A 19,858-nucleotide genomic window follows, 5' to 3' on the forward strand; every position below is an offset into this window, starting at 1 on the left:
CTGTCTCCCATTCATATGCAACCAGGGCAGACCCTGCTTAGCTAAGGGGATAAGTTGTGCTTGCTACCACAAGACTGGCTCTCCTCTCTTGCATTTGCTGCTGCTGCACTTCAGTGGGAGAGGCCAAGAGCTCTTCATGGCTCCTGCAGTTGCTGCAAGAAATTCCTACCTGGAAGCCAGCAAAAAGGTCACTAAGGGCTGGATTCAGCCCTTATTCCTCTTCCTGGCATATTCCTCTTCCTTCTACAGGCCTCTGGGTATTTAAAAAATCACATAAACAATTACTGGATTGAGTATTTATACTGTAGGCTGACTGATTGAAGAATGAAGCTTTAGTGCTGGGATTTATTCCATATCCTTTGTTGCTTTAGAGCCGAGACACAGACCTTACTCTCATTCTTTCTCATGATAAATAGGACATTATTTCAGATGCAGTTCTCCTACATGCCTCCCCCCACATTCTCTATAATTATTTTATACCATGGGGAGATGGCGGGGGGCAGTTGCCCCCCTGGATTGAGTCACTCTCATTGAATTCAGTGGTGCTTACTCAAAGGTAAGTGGATATAGAATTACAGCCTTTGCCGCCCCCCCCCCCCGCCCCCAGAAAATGTTCGCTCATGTACCCAGCTCTTCTTCTTCCTCTTTGTCTCAACAGTCTTTTGCTTAGTCCTTTACCAGTACAATTTCTACCACTCATGCTCCATTTTTTCTTCTTCCTCTTGTAAATTCTCCCCCCTTCAGACAATTTACCATAATTTTTCTTTCTGAACTATTATCTTCATGTTCTGCTAGTTACTTTCTTTATTTTTTCCTCCATTTTTCTGGAAGCAATACTTCGTGCTACCTTACCTTCTTTGCTTCACATCCTCTGAGTCTTTTATTTATTGCTATAAATCTGCTCGTTTTCTCAAATTAAAAAAAAAAATCTAGTGTCAACTCCCTTTCCCATGCAGATTAATGTTAATTAGCCCAACTAAGTGATGATTTCAGGCTGCACCCAGCAGGGACATAGCTGTAACTGTAGATCAGGGTTTTCTTATCCTTGGGTCCCCAGATGTTGTTGGACTACAACTCCCATCATCCCCAGCCATAGCCTTTGTGACTGGGGATGATGGGAGTTGTAGTCCAACCACATCTGGGGACCCAAGGTTAAGGAGTCCTGCTTTAGATCACGGCTGCTCAACTTTGGCCTTCCTGCAGATGTTGGCCTATAATTCTCATAATCTCTGGCTATTGACAGTTGTGGCTGGGGATTGTTTTTAGTCCAAAAACAGCTGGGGGCTGGAAGTTGAGTAGCTGGGGGCACAAAGTTGAGGTAGCTATGGTGTATAATTGGCATTTTGATTGCCAGCTCTTCTGCAGAAAACCTATTGGGGTGTGTGGGAAGAAGAGGAAGGTGGGGTTGTCATCTTCACTTGCCCCAGGGCCCATTCTAACCTTGCTACACCCCTGGCATCTAGAGCTTCTGGGATGAAGAAGAAACAATGGTGAACATCCTGACCAATGAAGCTAGGATGCATTACACAGGCATGGGGAGCAATTGTAGCTGTTTCTCCCTCCCTCTGAAAGTGTTTTGTGCCAAAAATATGTCCCTATGGGAAATAGGGGGTTTCCCATAGATCACAAAAAGGCCTAAAAATAAAGGAAAAAAATACCAAAAAAATTGCTTTAAAAAAATCACAAAAAATCCTGTAATATCTCCAAGAGTCACCAAGAAGAATGAGCAGACCGTACCTCTGGGATTTTTTTAAAACCCCCCCCCCCACCTCAAATCACTGAAAGGCATTTTAAATTGGCAAGGGTCATCAAGAGGAATGAGCAGATAGAATCTCTGAACCTTGCAAAATCACTAAAATCCTCTCAAAATGACTAAAAAAGACCCATCTTGCCAACCACGGATACTCAGCTTGCAGTTGGCAAGACCTGTCACAATTTCCCATTTGCATATACTCAAAAACTTAGTTGATAAAGCCGCAGTTGGCAAGGGATGATTGTACTCTGCTCCATCCCCATTGAAGGTCACAATATAATATGGTTTACATGGGTAGAGCTGGAGTAAAATAATGTTTGCACCTGGTCTTGTCCTTATTGTGACCGGTCTCTGTTTTTCAGTTTTAATGTTTGTTTTGTTTCTTTAATGTGTTAAGGTTTGTTTTGTTTCAAATGAGCCATGTGGCTTCAAACTGATTTTGCCCTCCATGGCCTTTACAGCCCCACTCTGGCCCTGAGCCACTTTTGAGAACTGCTGTTTCAATAGAATTATTCTTTGGCAAAAGACGCATGGCCTTGAAAAGGTCCAGTAAATACCTGGTCAGTTTAGAAACATTAATTTTAAATCATCAGAACAATTGATAGCACTCAAAGTGTTTGCTTTTGTGGCAATATGATATTCAAGAGATTACTTTAAAACAGAACCAGGGCTCTGATCCCTGGTGCCACAGACCCAATTATAAATCAGGCAGTATTGATCCTAAAGAACTTCAGCTGCTCCTGTTTTGCAAGCCTGGTTGTAGGTGATTAGGGAGTTTTTTTTCATCAGCTGCTGCCAAGTTCAGTCAAAAGCAGCAGGCATTTGTTTAAGCTGATGGCTACCTGGTATTGGCTAGTTCTTTTTTTACTTTGATACTTTCTTCCTGCCTCTAGTGCTGTTGACTCCACCTTCTTATTGCCTAAGTTAACCTTTTCTCTCTCCCCCAGGTATGACTTTCTGCTTTAACTGGATGTTTTGTTGTCTCTGTCAAGCTTATATTAAGCCACTAGCTGGCTTTTAGATCCTGCCCAAATGTGGCTTTGGTTTGGATAAATTTTGGCTACAGTTTCTGGTTCATGAATTGTCTTGTGTACACTGACTGTTGTCTTCTAATCCCTTCTTTGGACAAAGTGCTGAGCCCCTAAGAGCCATTTAGCAGCAGGGCTTTTCAAGTACTACTGAATAAATTGCTACTTTTCCCCCCCAAAAGAAGGGAACCGTGTGTGTGTGTGTGCGTGCGTGCGTGCGTGTGTGTGAGTGTGTGAGAGAGAGAGTGTGTCTGGAGGACAAAGGATAAAATGTTCAAGTTTCCAAACTATTTTTTGGATCATATGATATTTATTTTAATTTGTATTTTATATTTATTTAACTAGCAAACATACATATTTCTCTACCGCCCAAAACAAAAGTCTCTTGGCAGTTTACAAAAAAACAATAAAAATGACAAATTAAAAGGTTAAAACATAACAATTAGTTATGTTTTGAGAGGTTGGTGTCCAGAAGCACCCCCAGAGTGCATACCTGTTCCTTCTGGAGAAGTGTAACCCCATCCAGAATTGGCAAATCAAAATCATCTCCTGAGTTCCAACACCGCACAATAAGTACCTCTGTCTTATCTGGATTCAGTCTCAGCTTATCTCTCATCCAGCCCATCACCGCCTCCAGGCAGGCATTTAGGGAGCTTATGCCTTCTAATGATGATGCTGACATGGAGAAAAAGATTTGGGTGTCATCAGCATACTGATAACCCTGCACCAAATCTCCTGATGATCTCTCCCAGTAGTTTCATGTCAATGTTAAACAACATTGGAGAAAATATCGAGCCCTGAGGAACACCGTATCAAAGTTCATATTTTGAAGAACAGTAGTCCCTGAGGGACACCGAATCTGCCTGAGAGGCAAGAGTGGAACTGCTGCAAAACAGTTCTTCCCACCCCCAACCCCCCCAGACGCTCCAGAAGAATACTATGGTTGATAGTATCAAAAGCTGCCGAGAGGTCCAAAGGGACCAACAGAGTCCTCTGTCATTCCCATTATCCATCAGGCCAACCAAGGCAGTCTCCACCCCGTATGTAAAGTGTGCCATCAAGTCGATTTCAACTCGTGGCACCCACAGAGACCTGTTGAAACTGGTCTAGATAATGTTTCATCCAAGACTGCCTGGAGTTGGGAGGCCACCACCCTATCAATTACGTTGCCCGACCATGGAAGGTTGGAGACAGGCCTATAGTTGCTTATCTCTCAGGGATCCAATGCAGGCTGCTTCAAAAGAGGTCCAATAATTGCCTCCTTAAGGCAAGGAGGCATCCTGCCCTCCCTCAGATACGCATTTATGATCTCTACTAGGCTTTTCACAACAACTTCCCTGCAAGATAATAGAAACCATGTCGGGCAAGGGTCAAGAGAACAGGTGTTCGGCCGCGTTCCTCCAAAAAGCTTGTCCACATCCTCACAAATCACAAACTGGAACTGATCCAGCCTGACCACATAAGAGGAATCGCTGGACACCTCTGATTCAGATACTGAAGTAATTGCGGGGTCTAAATGGCTGCGGGGTTGAGATAGCCTTGGTCGGCCTAATGGATGATCTTTACTGGGGAATCGACAGAGGGAGTGTCACTCTGCTCATTCTTTTGGATCTTTTGGTGATGTTTGATACCATTGATCATTATATCCTTCTGGATCGCCTGGTAGAGTTGGGGATAGGGGGCACATCTTTGCAGTGTTTCTGCTCCTATCTCTCGGATAGATTCCAGATGGAGAAGCTTGGTGACAGCTGCTCCTCCAAAACAGGAGCTATTTTGCCATGCTAACATGGCAAAGAGGCACCTTTTAACGTGGTGATTCTCTTTATTTAGCAGGGGGAGAGTAACTGGCCCTATCCACCTCCAGCACAGTATCTCCAGTGACTATTACTGGTGTCTATCTTGTGTTTCTTTTTTGATTGTGATCCCTTTGGGGACAGGAATCCATCTTATTTTATTCATTCATTCATTTCTCTGTGTAAACTACCCTGAGCCATTTTTAGAAGGGCAGTATAGAAACTGAATTAATAATAATAATAATAATAATAATAATAATAATAATAATAATATATGGCATCCTGCAGGGCTCCATTCTGTCACCAATGCTTTTTTAATATCTACATGAAACTGCTGGGTGAGATCATCAGGAGATTTGGTGCTGGGTGCTATCAGTATGTTGATGACACCTTTTCATCTGCATCATCAGGAAATGGCACTCATCCTCTAAATGTCTGCCTACAGGTAGTAATAGGGCTGGATGAGGGATAACTAATTGAAGCTGAATCCAAGCAACATGGAGGTGCTCATTGTAGGGGCTCAGAATCTGAGGGATGAGTTATAGCTTCCTGTGCTGGATTGGGGGAGTGGTTACACTTCCCCAGAAGGAGCAGATGCGCAGCTTGGGAGTACTCCTGGCCTCACCCTGGTATCTCAGGTGGAGGCCATGGCCAGGAGTGCTTTGTTTCATCTTTTGCTGATTAAACAGCTGTGTCCATTCCTTGAAGAAGATGACTGCAAAACAGCGGTGCATCAGCTGGTAACCTCCAGACTTGACTATTGCAATCCTTCTTCTACATGATCCCCAGTGCATGTTAACTGAGAAGGATAACTAACGTCATCTGAGGGGGTCCGTCTCCAGTTACCACCGGTTTGTTTGGTGGCGACTCAGAGGCGGGCCTTCTCTGTAGCTGCCCCAGGGCTGTGGAATGCACTCCCGGCAGAAATCCGTAATCTGAATTCATTGCTGGCCTTCAGGAGAGGCCTTAAAACCTATCTGTTTGGCCTCGCCTTCCAGGGTTTTTAATTTGCTGCAAATTGTTTTTAACTGCTGTAAGTGTTCAGCTTGGTTCTTCAGGGTTTTTAACTGTTTAAATGTTTTAACTGTTAATTGTTTAACTGTTTTAATTTAATCTAACTGTTAACTGTTAATATAATTGTGAACCACCCCAAGACTTTGGTTTGGGGCAGTATATAAATGTATTAAATAATAAATAAATTAATTAATTAATCTTATGCTGTTTTGATTTTAACTGCTAATTGATTTTAATTGTTTTTATTTTGATGTAAACCTTTTTTGGGGGAAGGGCAGTATATAAATTGAATAAATAAATAAATAAATCTAAGTTGGCCTGAATACAAGAGATTTTATCCACAAAAACTAATTAAAAGCATCACAGCGGGTAATAAGTTTTGATTCAAGTTTTGATTCAAGAGAGGAGGGGCACTTATTAGCCCTCTCACAACCCTGAACAACTCTGCTGGACATGAACTTGTGGACACAATATGGGCTGAAAAGAATCTCTTCTTTGCTGTCCTTATTCCCAGAGCATAGATCTTCAAGTGTGCTCTATGTTGTAATCTGTCAGATTCGAATCTGTCAGATTCCTCCACTTGAGCTCCAGTCGTCTACCTTGCCACTTAAGCCCCCGTAGTTCTTCCATATACGAAGGGGCCAATTTTGAAGCAGGTCGGAGAGGACACTTAGGAGTGATCATGTCTACTGCCCTGGTGAGTTTGCTCTTCCAATTCTCCACCAGGGCACCAACAGGATCACTTGCAGAGCCAACACTAAATCCTCCAAGGCTTCTTGGAGGGATTTATTGGAGATCCAGTAACTTTCTCTGGCAGACCATTCTAATAGGCCCCTCACCCCTGTGAAGGTGGGGTGTGACTGTGAGTCCAACCTTAACCAGATGGTGGTCTGTTCATGACAATGGGGAAATCACAGGAGTCCCAACCCATGGAACACCACCCTGATCAGAGTGAAAGACCAGATCAAGTGTGTGACCAGCAACATGCATCGGTCCCCTTGGAATAGGCCCATAGTTGTTATGGCCACTATGAACTCTTGAGCCGCCCTGGACAAATTGGTCCCAAAGTGGACATTGAAGTCCCCCAGCACCACAAGCCTGGGAGACTCCAACACCAAATCTGAGTCCAAGTCCGTCAGCTCAGTTAGGCACTCCATTGGGCAGTGGGGCAATCGGTACACCAAGAGAAGTCCGAGTCTATCCCTGGTCCCCAAACCACACATTCAATATGGTCAGACACTTCCACAGGGATCCTGGTAAGAGAGAGGTTATTCTTAAAGACCACAGCCACTCCCCCTCCCCGCCCACGTCCCCGCACCTGCTCCTCAACAGAACATCCTGGAGGGAGAAGCTGAGACCAGAATGGGCCACCAGCATCCCCCAACCAAGTCTCGGTAATACATACCAGGTCTACTCCTTCATCCAGAATCAAATAATGGATGGTTTCAGACAGACCTGGCATTACAGAGGAGCAAGGTGAGCGTCTGTGGGAGGTTGGCACTGCTCCTCAAGGTCAAAGAGCTGGCAGGACAGCCAGAAGGCAAAACAGCTAATAGATTTCTGATTTCCCTTCCCCTGTAACAACTCGCTGACCTGCCAACTTTGCCTCTTCCATTCCCCACCACCACCGAAATAGCCACCCCATAGTCAGTGGACATGCCCCCTGACTCCCCAGACAAACCAAGACACATCTGAAACACCCAGGACCTAAAAACAACAGAAGCCAAAATGATACCACCTGGCCCTTGCCCTCGTTGTCCCCCAAATTGGCTCCCCCAAAGGGGCAACCCCCTCCCCTTTGAGGGAATTAAACATGTATTTCCACTTCCTACTAGGGTTGCAGTGTCTAATCAATTAAGCAGTTGCATTAATAAATTAAAACCCTTTTGACTAATTTAAAAAGTTTCCCCGGAATTAATCAGGCAACAGAATTTTTTTTTTTTTTGGAACCAAACAATTGGAAGTATTTTTTGAGTACACATACTTACAAAAACCACCAGTGGCTGGTTCACTAAGCAGGGAAAGCCTCTTTGGCAATATAGTGCTTATTGAAGCATGCGTGTTGACCAACTGAAAACATGTGCCTTTTTCTTCTGAACGATTGTTCTGTTCATAAACAAATTTATGATGATTTAATTGATCAGGCAGTGGTATAATTATTGAATACATTTGGAGCTGGCAGGCATCCTGGAGGTCTTCTTGTCCAACCCCCAGCTTAATGTGCAAGAATCTGCTACAGCATCCTTGATGGATTTCTGACCATCTTCTGTTTGAGAACTCAGTTGATTTAATCAACTGAGATTTCTTTAATTGGGTGACAGCTTTTTCTTACAAGTAGTACAAGAGAAATGACAAATGGGATATAAATAAGTTCTCACTCTCAGTTCATTCATCTGAAATATATTCTAGTCAACTGTGACTGAGACAGTAGAAACTGACTAATAGGTGTTGGGTGATCCATGTGCACTGATTAGCATTTTCTGTCTAGCTCTTCTTTTCCTTACCTCAGTAGGATGGTAAGTGGCAATCATAAGAAAGGGGCTAAAAATAGACCAAGCCATATTAGCTGAGCATCCTTTTACCTGTGCATAGATGATCTCCCAAGCAGAGGAGAGATCTGATGGGTCAAGGTTTGTACAGAGAGGAAAATAAGTTAATTACCTAGAAAACATCCATTTTTCATTTAGCTCAGCTGTGCCTGTCTGCAGCCTTATGGAATTTCCAGGATCTGTTGACTTGCCCGGGTTTTTTTAAATTCTGCCTTTTCCTCAGTAGACTGACTTCTCCTGTTGAGATTCTTGACAGTTCTGTTTACTCTTAGAGGGCTTTAAAGCTGAAGAATGCTTCAGCTGGAAGCCTGGTCTGTCTAGACAGATGTGGTGTGCTGAATCCTGGCAAGTGGAAGACACAGTCCCTCTGTAATTTAGCCAACCCTCATAGAGAGATATGTTTAGAGGAAATGAATGGATTACTGCTATATTAATAGGCATTAAAATGGGTGTGTCCTTCTTAAAAATACTCTCTTTTTCTTCCCTTTTAATCCAGTTTTTAAAGTGTGTAAGATGCACAAGGAAAGCTTCATTCTTTAAAGCACCTGGCTGCTAAGTGATACCTTCAGAGTCTGAGGTGTCTTCCAATTGAGTAATGTGAAAATCAGTGAGATTTATTTTCTAGAGGTCTACTCTGCCTTTTCATTCTGATTGGAATGCTCAAGGTGGCTTAGAATAAACATTTAAAAATGTATATATATGTGATCACTACAAAACAATAAAAACCCACGGTGCAGCAGATGAAAACAATATACCTAGGGGACAAAAACCATCAAACAGAAGGCAAGCAAATGTGGTGATTTGTCCACTGCAGTTAGTTGAAGAGAATTATCTTTCTGTCCTGCCACCAGCTGAAGTATGGCTGGTGGAAACAAGAGGCAAGCCACCTTAATGGCAGCACTCAGATTGCAGAACAACCTGCCTACTCTGGGAGATCCAATTTGCCTGTGCCTTCTTATTTTATGCCACCAAGTTGAGACTTTTTTGATTAATCAAACATTTGGTGCAGTTTTTATTGGTGTGTGCCATGGGGCTAGGGTGGAGAGAGATTGGTGCATGACATGCATTTCATGCCTGAGGTATAGGTGCAGGAGATTGTGGGGGCCAGTTGATGTGGAGGTGGCAGCTAGTGATGTCACCTTAGGCATCAGGAAGGAAGGCTTGGGCCAGACCCAAGGAACCAGTACAACACTTCTACTTCCAGTCAGGGTTGTATGTCATCTATATGATGTCAAATTCCAGTCAATCTCTCCTGATGGTTTTAAAAAGATTTTAAGTAACATAAAAGATAGGAAAGAACTATTGCCCACAGACAACGGTGTCAAGCAGGAACCCTCAGCATCCCCTTCTAGAATCTGCTGCCCAGGAAACTGCTTCTCAGCCTCATCCCAGAGAGATGATCCAGAAGGATACCATGGCTGGATGGTATCGAAAGTTGCTGGGGCACACAAACAGGGGCACACCCTGCATGTCCAGTTCCCATTATAGATTACTCACCAAATGATTTTTCAGGCTGAAAGCTGAAGTACAGTAAAGATATAACATATCTGATGCATCAGTAGTGATGGGGAATAGAAGGAGAAACGTTGGCAGTTCAGCAGGCTGTTCCAGGGGAAGGGTAGTCAGAAATTTAATAGCTGTCTACCCTTCCAGCTGTCCTGCCAGCTCTTTGACCTCGGGGAGCACTGCCAACAACCCACATAGCCTTACCCTGCTCCTCTGCAATGCCAGGTTGGTCCAGAATAAACCTGAACTCATCCATAATTTGATCATGGATGAAGGGGCCGACCTGGTATGTATTACCGAGACTTGGTTGGAGGAGGCTAGTGGTCCAGTTTGGTCCCATCTTCTCCATCCAGGATATTCTGTAGAGGAGTAGGTGAGGGGATGTCGGCGGAGAGGTGGGGTGGCTGTGATATATAAGGAAAACATCTCCCTTACCAGGGTCCCTGTTAGGGTATCAGACCATATTGAATGTGTGTACTTAGGTTTGGGAACCAGGGATAGATTGGGACTTCTGTTGGTGTACCGATCGCCCTGCTGCCCAGTGGAATCCCTTACTGAGCTCACGGACTGGGTTGCAGAACTCACGCTGGAGTCTCCCAGACTCTTGGTGCTGGGGGACTTCAATGTTCATTTTAGGACCAATCTGTCCAGGGCAGCTCAAGAGTTCATAGACAACTATGGGCCTATCACAAGTGGTCTCTGGACGGACGCATATTGCAGGTCACACGCTTGATTTGGTCTTTTACTCTGATCAGGGCAATGTTCCATGGGTGGGAACTCCTGTGATCTCCCCATTGTCATGGATGGACCACCATCTGGTTAAGTTTGGACTTACAACCACTTTCTACCTCCGCAGGGGTGAGGGTCTATTAGAATGATCCGCCCAAAGAGGTTTTTGGATCCAATAGGATTCTAAGAAGCCTTGGAGGGATTCAGTGTTGTCTTTGCCAGTGATCTTCTTGATACCCTGGTTGAGAATTGGAACAACTTGCTCACCAGGGCAGTAGACACAATTGCTCCCAAGCGTCCCTTCCGACCCGCTTCAAAATTGGCCCCTTGGTATACAGACGATCTACAGGAGCTGAAGCGGCAAGGTAGGTGACTGGAGCGCAAGTGGAGAAAGACTCGACTCGAATCCGACAGATTATGACATAGAGCACATTTAAAGATCTACGCTCAGGCAATACGTGTGGCAAAGCAGCTGTTTTTTTCTGCCCATATTGCCTCTGTGACTTCACGTCCAGTGGAGTTGTTCAGGGTTGTGAGGGGACTAGTATCTGCCCCACTCCCTTGAACCAGAATTTGGACTCATCAGTTACCTGCTGTGATGTGTTTAAAGAGTTTTTCTCAGATAAACTCGGATTCGGGGCGACCTAGATGGAGACTCCATAATTAATTTGATGTCTGAACTGGAGGTGTCCAACAACTCCTCTTATGTGATTCAACTGGATCGGTTTCAGTTTGTGACTCCTGAGGATGTGGACAAGCTGCTTGGATCGGTGAGGCCTAACATTAGTTCTCTTGACCTTTGTCCAACATGGCTTGTTCTATCTAGCAGGGAGCCTATTGTAGACAGCCTGGTGGGAATCATAAATGCTTTTCTGAGGGAGGGCAGGATGCCTCCTTGTCTTAAGGAGGCAATCATTAGACCTCTTCTAAAGAAGCCTGCATTTGATCCCTCAGAGTTGAGCAATTATAGGCCTGTTTCCAACCTCCCATGGCTGGGCAAGGTAATTGAGAGGGTGGTAGCCTCTCAGCTCCAGGCGGTCTTGGAGGAAACTGATTATCTAGACCAGGGATTCTCAAACTTGGGTCCTCAGGTGTTATTGGACTTCAACTCCCATAATCCCCAGCCTCAGTGGCCTTTGGTTGGGGATTATGGGAGCTGAAGTCCAATAAAACCTGAGGACCCAAGTTTGAGAATCACTGATCTAGACCCATTTCAAACTGGTTTTCGGGCAGGCTATGGGGTGGAGATTGCCTTGGTCAGCCTGATGGATGATCTCTAATTGGGAATTGACAGAGAAAATATGACTCTGTTGGTCCTTTTGGATCTCTCAGCGGCTTTCGATACTATCGACCATAGTATCCTTCTGGAACGTCTGAGGGTGTTGGGGGTGGGAGGCACTGTTTTACAGTGGTTCTACTCCTACCTCTCAGACAGATTCCAGATGGTGTTGATTGGAGATTGTTGATCTTCACGATCTGAGCTTAAGTATCAGCTTTTATTTCGATCAATGACCAGAACAGCTCCATACTCTCTCCAATGCTTTTTAACATCTACATGAAACCACTGGGAGAGATCATCAGGGGATTTGGAGCTGGGTGTTACCAGTACGCTGATGACACCCAGATCTACTTCATGTCAACTTCTCAGGAGTTGGCATATCCTCTCTAAATGTCTGCCTGGAAGCAGTAATGGGCTGGATGAGGGAGAATGAACTGAAGCTGAATCCAGATAAGACAGAGGTAATAATTGTGTGGGGTAAGAACTCTAGAGATGATTTTGATCTATCTGTTTGTGGTCACACTTCTCCAAAAGGAACAGATTCGCAGTCTGGGAGTACTTCTGGATTCACACATCTTCCTGGTTTCTCAGGTTGAGGCGTCCAGGGGTGCTTTCTATCAGCTCTGGCTGATATGCCAGCTGCTCCTGTTTCTCGAGATCAATGACCTCAAAACAATGGTACCTTTGTTGGTAACCTCCAGACTTGACTTTTGTAACAATCTCTACGTGGGGCTGCCTTTGTACATAGTCCAGAAACTTCAGTTGGTTCAGAATGCGGCAGCCAGGTTGGTCTCTGAATGTGATGACTCAGAGACCAACCTGGCTGCCGCATTTACTGATGGCTGGCGCCTGGCTGCCATTTACACCTGGCTGCCGCCTTTACTGATGGAGCTACACTGGCTGCCAGTAGGTTTCCAGGCAAAAGACAATGTGCTAGTTATAAATTACAAAGCCCTAAACGGCTTAGGCCCTGAGTCTAAGAAGAGAGCATCTTCTTCACTATGAGCCCCACCACCCATTGAGGTCATCTGAGGAGGTCCGTCTCCAGTTACCGCCAACTCGTTTGGTGGTCACACAGGGATGGGCCTTCTTGGTCACTTCCCCGAGATTATGGAATGCCCTCCCTGCTGAGATATGATCCTCCCCATCTCTGGCAATTTTTTAAACACACCTGAAAACCCATCTTTTCTCTGAAGTTTTCTCAGCATTTTTAAATTGTCTGTTTTAATTTTATGGTTGATTTTAAACTGTTGATTTGTTTTAACTTTTATATGTGTTTTAATTGTTTTATGTTAACCGCCCAGAGACGAAATTTTGGGTGGTATATAAGTTTGATGAAGAATCATCATCATCATCATCATAGGATCTGAATGGGACTAAAACTCCCATTTTAATGGAACTGTATTTTAATGCTGTATGATGTGTTTTTCTGAATTTTTTGGAAGCTCTTTGTGCATTGAGAGAGGCAGAATGTTGTTCAAGTAAGTAAAATGACTTATGGGGAGCTACCAGTCCTGCAGTGGGGCTTCAGCCTCCCCTTCTGGCTATAAGCCACACATTCCTAACAAGTAGCCTCTGAAATGGTTAGGAACATGGGAAGCTGCCATATACCGAGTCAGACCATTGGTCCATCTAGCTCAGTATTGTCTACACAAACTGGCAGCAGCTTCTCCAAGGTTACAGGAAGGAGCCCCTCTCAGCCCTATCTTTGAAAAGTCAGGGAGGCAACTTGGAACCTTCTGCTCTTCCCAGAGTGGCCCCATCTCCTAAGGGGAATAGCTTACAGTGATCACATGAAGTCTCCCATTTAAATGCAACCAGGGTAAACCCTGCTTAGCAAAGGGGACAATTCATGCTTGCTACCACAAGTCCAGCTCCCCTCCCCTGCGGTTGAGGAACTGCTGCCAGCAGACAAGAGTAGAAAAGCCTTTGTACGTGTACTGAAATGTTTTCATGCACCAACAATCTGCCTTGGGTCATAACCAACACCTTTCTCCAAGAAAAATGTTTCTTCACAGCTATGACAAGAATCCAAGCAGGCTTTCTCCAGCTGCAAGTAGGTGGCACACCATCATGCACCAAGTCTCTGTGCCTTGAAGAAGTTGGCCTGACTTGGCTGTCAGCAGCAGCACCAGAAAATGATATTGGTTTTGGTCACCAACTTGTCATGGGTAGATGCAGAAGCTGAAAGAGTTTCTGGTTGGCCTGGTTCAGGAATGGGGAGAGTGCTTCAGTTGGGCTGCCTTTCTCTGCTGCCTTCATTAGGAGATGAAAGGTAGCTGAATGGGAGAAAGAAAAGAAAAAGTGGATGGAGGAAATTGAACTGATGCAGTTTTAGTAGGCTCATAATCATAATTTGAAGGGTGACTTGGACCAGAATACAGGCTCCAACTGTTACTGGAACAAATTTGTGAGGATAAAGTCCTCAACCTTATTTTTACCACGGGCAGGAAAAGAGACTACCATATTTACCCAATCAAAGGCAACTCTGCATTTAAGATGATGAGGCTGTTCTCACGATCGGTTAAAATCGGGCTAGGCTCCCCTAGCCCGATTTTAGCAGAATGTGAGAACCACCAGGCTCGCAGGTGAGCCCAGTTGCCTCAAAGCTGTGCTGTGGCAGCTCACAAGCAGACCCCCGACCGGGAGGCTAAGCACTTGCGCAGAGCATGCTGGAACTTCCAGGGGCCGTGTGGCCCCTGAACTCCCAAGCCCCTACTGGCTCCAGGACGGAGCCGGCAGTCATGTGTGTGGCTGATCCGGCCGCCCAGGGCTAGCCCTTTGGTCATCTGTGGGGAGAGCGGCCTAAGCCCGCTCTCCCCACAAACCCACTCTGGACAAGTCTCACCGATCATGAGACTTGCCTCGATGTCTTTAAAAGATATAGGTTAAAGGTTATATCTGTATTTATCCCAAAGAAAGAGGACTCTAATTCAGGATGACCACTCTATTCAAGATGACCCCTATATTTAACAAGAAAGAACTAGGGGAAAACCTTATCTTGGATTTGGTAAATATGGTACGCCTTAATAAAATAAGAGTTGATCAAATGGCAGAACAATCTTAGCATGTTTCCCACACAGTCCAGGACCAATAGTGCTTTAATAAAATATTTAATGTCACTCGTGTTCACCACTTCCAGGACTGTTAGCCAGCTTGAGCTTCTTCTTATGTGAGGGCTCCTGATTAGGGGTGTGCACGGAACTGTGGAGCTGATGTCCGGCACTGGGGTGGGGGGTTCCAATAAAGATAGGGGGGCTTTACTTACCCCTCCCAACAACCACACCGTATTTCATTGAGCAATCGGGCGGCAGGATATCTCCCTGCCGCCCGCTTCATTTCCCGCTCGGCGGCTCCAAGTTTCGTATTAAGAATCGGGCAGCAGGATAGCTCCCTGCCGCCCCCTTTAAAGCCCCGCTCGGCTGGCAGCCGCCCCCAAGAAGACCCCCAAGAAGACCCTTGCTGCCCCCAAGAAGACCCCTGCCGCCCCCTTCTTGCGAAATCCCTCCCATTGCAAGAGGGCAGCAGGAGAACTCCCTGCCACCCCCTTCCCCTTCCCCGGTCTGGCTGCAAATGGCTTCTACGAAACTTGGAGCCGCCGAGCGGGAAATGAAGCGGGCGGCAGGGAGATATCCTGCCGCCCGATTGCTCAATGAAATACGGCGTGGTTGTTGGGAGGGGTAAGTAAAGCCCCCTATCTTTATTGGAACCCCCCACCCCATCTTCCCAAACCAAAACCACCCAGTGTCCGGATCGGTCTGGAGGCCTTTAGAATGGCCTCCGAACCGGTCCATGCACATGACTACTCCTGATATCCCGTTGAAGTCTATGCAGGTTAGAAACTCGAAAGATTGAAGCCTGTGTCTTGAGCTTTAGGAGTAAATTCCTGAAAGTCCATTTTTAAACTCCGATTGTATACCTTCTGATTATATGACTGAAACTGCCTTCCTCCCAAACATGTCCATCATATCTTTTTCTTTTTTGACAGTTCCAAGGTATCTCTTTGTCCCCTGATGCACTGATAGTCATTCATCACTGCTTGTTCTTGGATTCCTTATCCCTAACCTACCTTTTGCCAAATCTCACATATGAGTCCTATCATATTATGTTTACATCTGAGTTTGGTCAAGTAAACGTGTCTTTGCACAGTTCTTTGTTGGCCACTTACAGGGCTCACCTCCATCTCTTATCTATGTGTACAACATCCTTATCCTTACCAGATCTCCCTGTCCTCAGATCACCTGACATTCTGTCCTTGGCTTGTTCTGCTTTGAAGTCCTACAACCATGACACATCTACCTCATCTTCCTTGGCTTATCCAGTTTTCATTCCCTTGGTCCTCACTACCAGTCTAGGTATAGGCATGGCATACTTGCATTTCAGCAAAGCAGAAATAGAATAGAACATTTTACCAAATAATGCTCAGGCTGTACAATAAGAGTGTGATATTTTTATTTAAATAGTGTAAGTGTATCTCTCTGGGTTTGGCCACAAACTCAGAAAAGACACTTAGGTTTAGAAGAAAAGCTCTTCCCAGGTATTTACTCTAATGACTCAAGAAAATGGCCAGACTCTTACAGTTTCCATGCAAATGGTTTATTAGGCCTTACCACAAATTTTTTAACGGATGCAGCTGAAACAAGGTAATTCAGCCAGCTGAAGGGGCCCAGACTTCCAGTGAAATCTGAGGATCCTGTACAATCTAATACAATTATTTGTATGCCCTTTAAAGATGACAGTTGTTTACTGCTTACTAATTGGACTTCATCTTGTATGCTTGTATTTTATAGATTTTAAACTTGGTTTGTTTTTATATTTTTTAGCTTAAAATTTTTATTGTCTTTTTATTGTATGTTTTAACTTTTGTCAACCGCCTTGGGGTTGTCTTTTAATGAAAGGCGGTATATAATTGCAACAATAAATAAATAAATAAATAAAAATCTGCTTACGTATTTTACATGACCAGGGCCCCAAGAACATATGTACTACATTAATGTACAGGACATTATTTTATTTTATTTTATTATTTACTTGCTTGCTTACTTATTTATTTGATTTCTATACTGCCTTACCAAATATGGCTCAGGGCAGTTTACACAGAGAAATAACAAACAAATAAAATGGCTCCCTGTCCCCAAAGGGCTCACAATCTAAAATGAAACTTAAGATAGACACAAGCAACATTCACTGGAGGTCCTGTGCTGGGGGTGGATGGGGCCAGTTACTCTCCCCCTGCTAAATAAAGAGAGTCACCATGTTAAAAGGTGCCTCTTTGCCAAGTTAGCAGGGGTAATGTTGCAGTTACTTGTTTATCTGTTTTTCTGCCTCCATGTTGATATTTGACCATTGCTTCACTACCTGTTTCCCACTTATCAGCACAGTTAACAGCAAAACATTTCTGGGCAGAAGCAGGTCTTTACGTACCTGTGCAACATACCCTTGTTTATTGCTTATTAAAATAAACCTACTGGAAGGCTTTCACATTATAGAGAAAAGATAGCTTTGAGAAGCCAGGATGTTGACTGCACTAGGCCTCAGTTAGCATTTATTTAGTCAGGGGGTCGATAGGCTTGTTAGGATAAACGTTTCATGGAGATATCTGCAACCAGCAGAAAAACCACAAAATATGGAGAAATGACTAAGTTGACAGAGAGGATATACTGACCACAGATTGAGAAAGAGACAAAGCCTGACGTCCTGACTAAGGAAGTGGGTGTGCAGCTGCCCTCACACAACTCCCTCATTCCTGTGCTGTTGTGCCAGAGCCCTAATTCTTCTGTGCACTGCCTGCACTCTGGAAGATGAGGCTGCAACCTGGTAATCTGTGAGATTTGTTAGAAGATACTGGAAATATACTCTGATTGTCAAACTTGTAATTTTTGCTTATGTGACATCCATGCTGAGCAAATCTAAAAAAACTTTGAGACCCCGAGTCTATTGAGAAGGAAGAGCAGCTTGGGCCTTTTCCAGGAAAAGAGGTTTTCTCCTTCACTTCTGCAGCATCTCAGCAAACACTCCTTGCTGTATCTTTTTTCTGAACTGAGCTGTGAAGTCTTTTGACTTTGCTGAATTAGAATGAAATAACAGTTTTAAATCTTGTAACTCATAACAACATAGACATGGAAAGGGGGTTTGGGTACTGACATTAAAATAAACTTAAAGTGAGGACTTGCAGAAAAAAATGACAGACCAAGCTGGAGCAGTTCCAGATGGGGCTTTTAGCTTGGAATGGAGGGGGGGTGTTTGTAAATCGGCTGGATTCATGCCAAAATCTATGAGAGATATTGGGGAACACTTCATACATGATTCGAGGGTTTCATTGCGCATTAGAGCCTAGCCTGATTTAAGTCCAGAGTAAAAAAAATCCACTTTTTGTATCTGTGTAGTGTTTTTCTTTTTTAAAAAAAATTCGAACTTGCAGTAACCCCTTGGTAAAGCCTGCTGCCTGGAAAAGCTTCAGTACAAAGATCCTAGCTCAGAACTGTAGCTGAACCTTCACTACTACAGCAGGAGCTAGGAGGAGGAATCCTGTTGTGTTTAGTACTATTTCAAGGGAAAGTGATGTGGCACAAAAATTACTTGAGCCTGTGCAGGTTCCAGCAGAGTAATTGCACTGATTTAGGGCATTTCTACATGATTGCTTTAGGACATTTCTCAGACTCCTGGCTGAGGCTGCACAAAGAGTTTGGATCAGCACCAGTGTCAATTCCCAACTATCCTGCAGGTATGTGTCCATATAGAAATGCCCTAACACATCTAGTAGGAATGGAGAAGCCTAGATATCTTGTTATATTTGAGAATGTCTTTATGTCAATAGCAAGCCATTGGATCTACTGTTTTTCTGGAATTACATTTTGGACCTGTTTGGAGAAAGGTTTAATTCAGATATTGGCTGAAGGTATAATGGTCTGGCAGTGAGCAATCTTCCTCCAAGCCTCAATGATATCCTCATGCTCAGGACATCATTAAACTCAAACTGGTGATGGCTTCCCCTCCCCTCATCCTCTTTAAGTATTTATGAAATACCTTGGAGATGAAACCTGCTATTTTATGTGCCAATCTTTGCGAAAAGAAATTGATATAGAAATGCATCATTTGACTACAGTGGCAATTAATTTCAATACACTGTAATATCAAGCTGTGCCTGCCCTGCCCCCAATGTACACTATTGCCCTTCCACATTGCTTATTCTATTGTAGCTTGGATATGAGAGCTAACTGTGAGGAAAAATTTAATGAGGGACACCATGAAAGGCTTGTGCAGCCATTTTATAAGATATGGGCTTTTTTCCTTCCCTTAAACATAATTCACATCGCTAAACTGCTGAAAAATGGAGGACTCCATTGTTCCAGGGGACAATTAATGAAAGAGAAATATAATGATGCATACAAAATAGATAAACTCAGCAGAGGGCAGGAGTAGGTGCAGAGACAGAGAAAAGACAAGCCAGTGACCACACAATAGATCAGGCCTGCTCAACTTCGGCCCTCCTGCAGATGTTGGCCTACAATTCCCATAATCCCTGGCTATTGGCTGCTGTGGCTGAGAATTATGGGAGTTGTAGTCCAAAAACAGCTGGGGGGCCTAAGTTGAGCAGACCTGCAATAGATCATTAACTGACAGAGAACTGTAACACAGCTGTCCTGAGAACTCATCTGATTCTCAAACTCCTAGATCAGTGTACCCAAAGATCCCTTGGGTGGTTGCAAGGAACCTGATGGAGGTAATATGAGATCTGAGAGCAAGATGAGATTAACCAGAGCTATTTGGCCATCACATACTTTTGCATGCAGAAAGTTCCAGGTTCAATGGACGGGTAAAGATTCCTCTCTGGAGAGCCACTACCAGTCAATGTAGACAGTTTTGATTTAGAAGGATTTAGTCTGACTCAATCTAAAGCAGTGTCATAAATTTGTATAAGCATATGGGTAGAGAGCAGGGTGACTATGTTATAGGTGCTAAGTGTGAGATTGGAGTTTGCTGGGCCGTATATAGAGAAGAAATTTCTTGCTTTCACTTGCAGAGGATAATTTTATTTTATTATTTATTACATTTATTTATTCAATTTATATACCACCCTTCCAAAAATGGCTCAGGGCAGTTTACAACAGAATAAAAACAATTAAACATTCAAACAGTTAAAAACCCTGGTGCCAGGGCAAACATTTAAAACAATTTAAAACAGTTTACAACAATTTAAAAACCCT

The 19,858-nt window shown here is 44.0% G+C and overlaps 1 protein-coding gene and 1 long non-coding RNA gene across 4 annotated transcripts in view; one reads left to right on the forward strand and one right to left on the reverse strand.

Moving 5' to 3' along the window:
- Positions 1 to 19,858, forward strand: part of CACNA2D2 (calcium voltage-gated channel auxiliary subunit alpha2delta 2) — an 885,048-nt gene that overhangs the window by 107,983 nt on the left and 757,207 nt on the right. The window lies entirely within an intron of this gene.
- On the reverse strand, positions 13,574 to 17,661 carry LOC128341562 (uncharacterized). The gene is made up of 2 exons (XR_008314450.1): positions 17,317 to 17,661; positions 13,574 to 13,930 (listed from the first exon to the last, which is right to left on the reverse strand). It is a non-coding gene; the product is annotated as an uncharacterized LOC128341562 (long non-coding RNA).

Source organism: Hemicordylus capensis, chromosome 2 (assembly GCF_027244095.1).
Source record: "Hemicordylus capensis ecotype Gifberg chromosome 2, rHemCap1.1.pri, whole genome shotgun sequence".
NCBI lineage: Eukaryota > Metazoa > Chordata > Lepidosauria > Squamata > Cordylidae > Hemicordylus > Hemicordylus capensis.